This window comes from Salmo salar, chromosome ssa17 (genome assembly GCF_905237065.1).
Source record: "Salmo salar chromosome ssa17, Ssal_v3.1, whole genome shotgun sequence".
NCBI classification, from domain to species: Eukaryota; Metazoa; Chordata; class Actinopteri; order Salmoniformes; family Salmonidae; genus Salmo; species Salmo salar.
The window spans coordinates 5,407,147-5,416,796 of NC_059458.1; the positions used below are offsets into that span (position 1 = coordinate 5,407,147).

General features: G+C 44.9%; 1 non-coding gene across 1 annotated transcript; it reads right to left on the reverse strand.

The window, feature by feature from the left end:
* Positions 1–550: 550 nt before the first annotated feature.
* trnaa-ugc (transfer RNA alanine (anticodon UGC)) lies at positions 551–625 on the reverse strand. The gene has a single exon. It is a non-coding gene; the product is annotated as a tRNA-Ala (tRNA).
* Positions 626–9,650: the final 9,025 nt, after the last annotated feature.

Here is a 9,650-nt window from a genome sequence, read left to right on the forward strand (position 1 = left end):
TTAAAGAGGTGGGGTTTCAGGTGTCTATGGAAGGTGGTGATTGACTCCGCTGTCCTGGCGTCGTGAGGGAGCTTGTTCCACCATTGGGGTGCCAGAGCAGCGAACAGTTTTGACTGGGCTGAGCGGGAACTGTGCTTCCACAGAGGTAGGGGGGCCAGCAGGCCAGAGGTGGATGAACGCAGTGCCCTTGTTTGGGTGGAGGGCCTGATCAGAGCCTGAAGGTACGGAGATGCCATTCCCCTCACAGCTCCGTAGGCAAGCACCATGGTCTTGTAGCAGATGCGAGCTTCAACTGGAAGCCAGTGGAGTGTGCGGAGGAGTGGGGTGACGTGAGAGAACTTGGGAAGGTTGAACACCAGACGGGCTACGGAGTTCTGGATGAGTTGTAGGGGTTTAATGGCACAGGCAGGGAGCCCCGCCAACAGGGAGTTGCAGTAATCAATTTAATTTTTAATTTAATTAATTTAATTTTACATTTGTCATTTAGCAGACGCTCTTATCCAGAGCGACTTACAGTAGTGAATGCATACATTTCATTTTTTTTCCGTACTGGTCCCCGTGGGAATCGAACCCACAACCCTGGCGTTGCAAACACCATGCTCTACCAACTGAGCCACACGGGACCATGACGGGAGATGACAAGTGCCTGGATTAGGACCTGCGCCGCTTCCTGTGTAAGGCAGGGTCGTACTCTGCGAATGTTGTATAGCATGAACCTACAGGATCGGGTCACCGCCTTGATTTTAGCGGAGAACGACAGGGTGTTGTCCAGGGTCACGCCGACGCTCTTAGCACTCTGGGAGGAGGACACAATGGAGTTGTCCACCGTGATGGCGAGATCATGGAAAGGGCAGTCCTTCCTTGGGAGGAAGAGAAGCTCCATCTTGCCGAGGTTCAGCTTGAGGTGGTGATCTGTCATCCACACTGATATGTCTGCCAGACATGCAGAGATGCGATTCGCCACCTGGTTATCAGAAGGGGGAAAGGAGAAGATTAATTGTGTGTCGTCTGCATAGCAATGATAGGAGGGACCATGTGAGGATATGACAGAGCCAAGTGACTTGGTGTATAGCGAGAATAGGAGAGGGCCTAGAACTGAGCCCTGGGGGACACCAGTGGTGAGAGCATGTGGTGCGGAGAGGGATTCTCGCCACGCCACCTGCTGGAGCGACCTGTCAGGTAGGAAGCAATTCAAGAGTGAGCCGCGCCGGAGATGCCCAACTCGGAGAGGGTGGAGAGGAGGATCTGGTGGTTCACAGTATCAAAGGCAGCAGATAGGTCTAGAAGGATGAGAGCAGAGGAGAGGGAGTTAGCTTTAGCAGTGCGGAGAGCCTCCGTGACACAGAGAAGAGCAGTCTCAGTTGAATGACCAGTCTTGAAACCTGACTGATTTGGATCAAGAAGGTAATTCTGAGAGAGATAGCAAGAGAGCTGGCCAAGGACGGCACGTTCAAGAGTTTTGGAGAGAAAAGAAAGAAGGGATACTGGTCTGTAGTTGTTGACATCGGAGGGATCGAGTGTAGGTTTTTTCAGAAGGGGTGCAACTCTCGCTCTCTTGAAGACGGAAGGGACGTAGCCAGCGGTCAAGGATGAGTTGATGAGCGAGGTGAGGTAAGGGAGAAAGTCTCCGGAAATGGTCTGGAGAAGAAAGGAGGGGATAGGATCAAGCGGGCAGGTTGGTGGGCGGCTGGCCGTCACAAGACGCAAGATTTCATCTGGAGAGAGAGGGAAGAAAGAGGTCAAAGCACAGGGTAGGGCAGTGTGAGCAAGACCAGCGGTGTCGTTTGACTTAACAAACGAGGATCGGATGTCGTCGACCTTCTTTTCAAAATGGTTGACGAAGTCATCCGCAGAGAGGGAGGATGGGGGGGAGGGGGAGGAGGATTCAGGAGGGAGGAGAAGGTGGCAAAGAGCTTCCTAGGGTTAGAGGCAGATACTTGGAATTTAGAGTGGTAGAAAGTGGCTTTAGCAGCAGAAACAGAACAGGAAAATGTAGAGAGGAGGGAGTGAAAGGATGCCAGGTCTGCAGGGAGGCGAGTTTTCCTCCATTTCCGCTCGGCTGCCCGGAGCCCTGTTCTGTGAGCTCGCAATGAGTCGTCGAGCCACGGAGCAGGAAGGGAGGCCCGAGCCGGCCTGGAGGATAGGGGACATAGAGAGTCAAATGATGCAGAAAGGGAGGAGAGGAGAATTGAGGAGGCAGAATCAGGTGATAGGTTGGAGAAGGTTTGAGCAGAGGGAAGAGATGATAGGATGGAAGAGGAGAGAGTAGCGGGAGAGAGAGAGCGAAGTTTGCGACGGCGCAATACCATCCGAGTAGGGGCAGAGTGAGAAGTGTTGGAGGAGAGCGAGAGGGAAAAGGATACAAGGTAGTGGTCGGAGACTTGGAGGGGAGTTGCAATGAGATTAGTGGAAGAACAGCATCTAGTAAAGATGAGGTCAAGCGTATTGCCTGCCTTGTGAGTTGGGGGGAAGGTGAGAGGGTGAGGTCAAAAGAGGAGAGGAGTGGAAAGGAGGAGGCAGAGAGGAATGAGTCAAAGGTAGACGTGGGGAGGTTAAAGTCACCCAGAACTGTGAGAGGTGAGCCATCCTCAGGAAAGGAACTTGTCAAGCTCATTGATGAACTCTCCAAGGGAACCTGCAGGGCGATAAATGATAAGGATGTTAAGCTTGAAAGGGCTGGTAACTGTGACAGCATGGAATTCAAAGGAGGCGATAGACAGATGGGTCAGGGGAGAAAGAGAGAATGTCCACTTGGGAGAGATGAGGATTCCAGTGCCACCACCCCGCTGGCCAGATGCTCTCGGGGTATGCGAGAACACGTGGGCAGACGAGGAGAGAGCAGTAGGAGTAGCAGTGTTATCTGTGGTAATCCATGTTTCCGTCAGCGCCAAGAAGTCGAGGGACTGGAGGGTAGCATAGGCTGAGATGAACTCTGCCTTGTTGGCCGCAGACCGGCAGTTCCAGAGGCTGCCGAAGACCTGGAACTCCACGTGGGTCGTGCGCGCTGGGACCACCAGGTTAGAGTGGCAGCGGCCACGCGGTGTGAAGTGTTTGTATGGCCTGTGCAGAGGGGAGAGAACAGGGATAGACAGACACATAGTTGACAAGCTACAGAAGAGGCTACGCTAATGCAAAGGAGATTGGAATGACAAGTGGACTACACGTCTCGAATGTTCAGAAAGTTAAGCTTACGTTGCAAAAATCTTATTGACTAAAAAGACTAAAATGATACAGTACTGCTGGCTGGTGGAGTAGGCTAGCTAGCAGTGGCTGCGTTGTTGACTTTGTTTGAAAGTGTAGCTGGCTAGGTAACCTTGATAGTTTCAGTACTACACCTTTATCATGATTCAAAGGCAACTATGTAGCTAGCTAACATAACACTAATCAAGATGTTCCTTTGTAATGTATTTAGTTTCTACAATGCTGCTCGCCGGTAATAGTTGGCTAGGTTTGGAAGATGGCGTCGCGGGGGATGAAAATAGCTGGCTAGCTTACCTCAATAATTACTCTAAACTACACAATTATCTTAGATACAAAGACAGCAAAGACAACTATGTAGCTAGCTAACACTACACTAATCAAATCGTTCCGTTGTAATGTATTAGTTTCTACAGTGCTGCTAGTCAGTAGAAGTTGGCTAGCTAGCAGTGTTGACTGAGTTTGGAGAACGCGTCGCGGAGGACGAAAATAGCTGGCTAGCTAACCTCGATAATTACTCTAAACTACACAATTATCTTTGCCAGGGTCCCCAAATCCCATTGGTTGAAATGAAACCAGCGAGAAATGAATGAGAAAGTTAAGTGTGTCGATCTCTCAAGTGTCTCGACACAAAAATATTCAGGTATCTGTAATTCTGTGTGATTAGTTTAGGTATTTAGTAAATAATTAAACCCAATTTTGTATTGCTGATTCAACTTGTTAGCCAGGGTTCGTGAAGATAACCAAGAATTTACCACATTCATTATGAGACTGAAAATAAGGTGACGATTAAGATGATGGCTATCGATGTAAAATATTACTACGTTTTTAAGAGTTTATTCGGAAGATAACGGCTCTATAAACACTCTTCCGTTGTGTCCCAACTTTCTAGTTAATTACATGATTAGCGAATCAGGTGATATTAATTACAGAGAAAGGATTTTATAGAATAGCTTGTCATATCACTTAATCCGGCATAGCCAAAGACACGACAAAAGCTTTGGCCAAGTCAATAAAAATAGCAGCACAACATTGCTTAAAATCAAGGGCAATGGTGACATCAGTGAGGACCTTTAACCTCTCTAGGGCTGGCGGGATGAAATCGTCCCACCTACGTAACAGCCAGTGGAATCCTGTGGCGCGTTATTCAAATACCTTAGAAATGCTATTACTTCAATTTCTCAAACATATGACTATTTTACAGCATTTTAAAGACAAGACTCTCATTAATCTAACCACACTGTCCGATTTCAAAAAGGCTTTACAACGAAAGCAAAACATTAGATTATGTCAGCAGAGTACCAAGCCAGAAATAATCAGACACCCATTTTTCAAGCTAGCATATAATATCACAAAAACCCAGAAGACAGCTAAATGCAGCACTAACCTTTGATGATCTTCATCAGATGACACACCTAGGACATTATGTTATACAATACATGCATGTTTTGTTCAATCAAGTTCATATTTATATCAAAAACCAGCTTTTTACATTAGCATGTGACGTTCAGAACTAGCATACCCCCCGCAAACTTCCGGGGAATTCGCTAACATTTTACTAAATTACTCACGATAAACGTTCACAAAAAGCATAACAATTATTTTAAGAAATATAGATACAGAACTCCTCTATGCACTCGATATGTCCGATTTTAAAATAGCTTTTCGGTGAAAGCACATTTTGCAATATTCTCAGTAGATAGCCCGGCATCACAGGGCTAGCTATTTAGACACCGACCAAGTTTAGCCCTGATCAAACTCCGATTTACTATTACAAAAGTTTCATTACCTTTGTTGTCTTCGTCAGAATGCACTCCCAGGACTGCTACTTCAATAACAAATGTTGGTTTGGTCCAAAATAATCCATCGTTATATCCGAATAGCGGCGTTTTGTTCGTGCGTTCCAGACACTATCCGAAATGGTAAATCAGGGTCGCGAGCATGGCGCAATTCGTGACAAAAGATTTCTAAATATTCCATTACCGTACTTCGAAGCATGTCAACCGCTGTTTAAAATCCATTTTTATGCCATTTTTCTCGTAAAAAAGCGATAATATTCCGACCGGGAATCTCCGTTTAGCTAAACAGAGGAAAGTAAACAAAGCTTTCGGTCGACGCGGGCACGAGCCTGAGTCTCACAGTACTGTAACCAGCCACTACCCAAACGCGCTACTTTGTTTCAGCCAGAGCCTGCAAAGCCACGATTCAGCATTTTGCCGCCTTCTGAGTGTCCATGTGAGCCGTAGAAAGTGTCACGTAAGAGCAGAGATCCCCTGTAATTGATAGAGATAATCAACAAGGCCAAGAAATGGTCAGACAGGGTACTTCCTGTACAGAATCTTCTCAGGTTTTGGCCTGCCAAATGAGTTCTGTTATACTCACAGACACCATTCAAACAGTTTTAGAAACTTTGGAGTGTTTTCTATCCAAAGCTAATAATTATATGCATATTCTAGTTTCTGGGCAGGAGTACTAATCAGATTAAATCGGGTACGTTTTTTATCCGTCCGTGAAAATACTGCCCCCTAGCCATAACAGGTTAAACACTGGAGTGATAGATGTGCAGATGTGTACGCAGGAATCAGGAAGATATAGTTATGGTCAGATTTGCCAAATGGAGGGTGAGGGAGAGCTTTGTACGATCCATGTGTGTGGATTAAAGGTGGTCTGGAATTTCTTTCCCTCTGGTTGCACATTTAACATGCTGATAGAAATTCAGTAAAACTGATTTAAGTTTCCCTGCATTATAGTCCCCGTCAACTAGGAGCACTGCCTCTGGATGAGGGTTTTCCTGTTTGTTTATGGCAGAATACAGCTTATTTAGTGAGGTTTCAGTTCCAACCTCGCTCTGTGGTGGTACGAAAAATACAGATGAAAACTCTCTAGATAGATAGTGTTGTCTACAGCTTATCATGAAATACTCTACCTCAGGCGAGCAAAACCTTGAGACCAACTTAGATATCGTGCACCAGCTGTTGTTTACATAAATGCATAGGCCCCCGCCCCTTGTTTTACCAGAGGCTGCTGTTCTGTCTTGCTGATAGAGTGTATAACCCGCCAGCTGTATGTTCTTAATGTCGTCATTCAGCCACGACTCGTTGAACCATAAGATATTACAGTTTTTAATGTCCCGTTGATAGGATATACGTGCTTTCAGTTCAACCCATTTATTTTTCCAGCGATTGAACGTTAGCTACCAGAATGGAAGACAAGGTCAGATTAGCCACTCATCGCCTGATCCTCGCAAGGCACCCTGATCTTTTGCCTCAATCTCAGTTTCCTTCTCCAGCGAATCACGGGGATCAGGGCCTGGTCGGGTGTCTGCAGTATATCCCTTGCGTCCGACTCATTGAAGAACTCCTCATCCAATTTGAGGTGAATAATCCCAGTTAACTTCTTATGGCCAGGTGGGACGGTAGCGTCCCACCTGGCCAACATCTGGTGAAATCGCAGAGCGCGAAATTCAAACTACAGATTTATAAATATTTAACTTTCATAAAATCACAAGTGTAATACAGTGAGGGAAAAAAGTATTTGATCCCCTGCTGATTTTGTACGTTTGCCCACTGACAAAGAAATGATCAGTCTATAATTTTAATGGTAGGTTTATTTGAACAGTGAGAGACAGAATAACAACAAAAAAATCCAGAAAAACGCATGTAAAAAATGTTATCAATTGATTTGCATTTTAATGAGGGAAATAAGTATTTGACCCCCTCTCAATCAGAAAGATTTCTGGCTACCAGGTGTCTTTTATACAGGTAACGAGCTGAGATTAGGAGCACACTATTAAAGGGATTGTTCCTAATCTTAGTTTGTTACCTGTATAAAAGACACCTGTCCACAGAAGCAATCAATCAATCAGATTCCAAACTCTCCACCATGGCTAAGACCAAAGAGCTCTCCAAGGATGTCAGGGACAAGATTGTAGAGCTACACAAGGCTGGAATGGGCTACAAGACCATCACCAAGCAGTTGGTGAGAAGGTGACAACAGTTGGTGTGATTATTCGCAAATGGAAGAAACACAAAAGAACTGTCAATCTCCCTCGGCCTGGGGCTTCATGCAAGATCTCACCTCGTGGAGTTGCAATGATCATGAGAACGGTGAGGAATCAGCCCAGAACTACACGGGAGGATCTTGTCAATGATCTCAAGGCAGCTGGGACCATAGTCACCAAGAAAACAATTGGTAACACACTACGCCGTGAAGGACTGAAATCCTGCAGCGCCTGCAAGGTCCCCCTGCTCAAGAAAACATATACATGCCCTTCTGAAGTTTGCCAATGAACATCTGAATGATTCCTAGGACAACTGGGTGAAAGTGTTGTGGTCAGATTAGACCAAAATGGAGCTCTTTGGCATCATCTCAACTCGCCGTGTTTGGAGGAGGAGGAATGCTGCCTATAACCCCAAGAACCCCATCACCACCGCGAAACATGGAAGTGGAAACATTATGCTTTGGGGGTGTTTTTCTGCTAAGGGGACAGGACAACTTCACCGCATCAAAGGGACGATGGATGGGGCCATGTACCGTCAAATCTTGGGTGAGAACCTCCTTCCCTCAGCCAGAGCATTGAAAGTGGGTCGTGGATGGGTATTCCAGCATGAAAATGACCCAAAACACATGGCCAAGGCAACAAAGGAGCGGCTCAAGAAGAAGCACATTAAGGTCCTGGAGTGGCCTAGCCAGTCTCCAGACCTTAATCCGAAAGAAAATTTGTGGAGGGAGCTGAAGGTTCGAGTTGCCAAACGTCAGCCTCAAAACCTTCATGACTTGGAGAAGATCTGCAAAGAGGAGTGGGACAAAATCCCTCCTGATATGTGTGCATACCTGGTGGACAACTGCAAGAAACGTCTGACCTCTGTGATTACCAACAAGGGTTTTGCCACCAAGTACTAAGTCATGTTTTGCAGAGGGGTCAAATACTTATTTCCCTCATTAAAATGCAAATCAATTTATAACATTTTTGCCATGCGTTTTTCTGGATTTTAGTGTTGTTAATCTGTCTCTCACTGTTCAAATAAACCTACCATTAAAATTATAGACTGATCATTTCTTTGTCAGTGGGCAAACGTACAAAATCATCAAGGGATCAAATACTTTTTTCCCTCACTGTACATCAAAATAAAACTTAACTTCTTTTAATCCAGCCGCTGGCTTTACGACGAAAGCACACCATGCGATTATCTGAGGACAGCGCCCCGCATACAGAAGCATGAAAAACATATTTCAACCAGGCACGTGCAACACGAAAGTCAGAAATAGCGATATAATAAATGCCCTACCTTTGATGATCTTCTTCTGTTGGCACTCCAAAAGGTCCTTTTGTTCGATAATGTCCTTCTTTATATCCATAAAAACTCAGTTTAGCTGGCGCGCTTCAGTCAATAATCCACCCCTTTTCCCTCCATCAAAATGCATACAAAATGAATTTCACACGTTACTATTAAACTTTTCCAAACAAGTCAAACAATGTTTACAATCAAACCTTAGGTATCCTAATACGTAAATAAACAATAAAATTTAAGTCGGAGAATCGTTATTGTCTTTACCGGAAAAACATACCAAAGAACGCGTTCTCTTTTACGCGCTTGGAAACACTACAGCCAAAATGGGAGCCACCTAGAAAAACAACCATTTCTGGCTCATTTTTCCAAAAAACAGTATGAAACTCTTTCTAAAGACTGTTGACATCTAGTGGAAACCCTAGGAACTGCAATCTGGGGGGATTTCGCCTTATAATAAAAGTGACAGCCATTGAAAACAGTGGTAGGCTTAACATTTTTTGGGGGGGGATGGTTTGTCCTTGAGGTTTCGCCTGCCATATCAGTTCTGTTATACTCAGACCATTCGCAAAACAGCTCACCTCATTTGTAAAGAACACCAGCAGTATGATCTCTATCATTGAATCTCTCGATCCTCTCCCTGAGAATACCTTGTTAGTTACTTTTGATGTTGAGTCGTTATACGCTAATATTCCACACGAGGGTGGTATTGAAGCTATGGAACATTTTCTTCTGCAACGTGACCCTAATGAACTACCTTCCAGTGCCTGCATTATAATATTGGCTGAAATAGTACTCACACAACTATTTCGTGTTTCTAAATGATTTCTTTATTCAGACGAAGGGTACTGCTATGGGATCCCCCATGGCTCCTAACTATGCTAATTTGTATGTGGGTTACATGGAGAAACAGTCTATTTTCAATCCTCTCAAAAATGTTTTCTTGCCTTACATCATTATTTGGAAACGGTATATTGATGATATTTTTGTTCTATGGAGGGGTGATGCAAAACAGCTCCAGGCATCCCATGCTTTTCTTAACTCCTGTTCTGAACATTTGAGATTTACTATGCAATCTGATACACGTCAAATCAGTTTCCTTGATCTTCTGATCTTGTGTGAAAATAATGTTCTATACACTGATCTTTACAGGAAACCTATTGA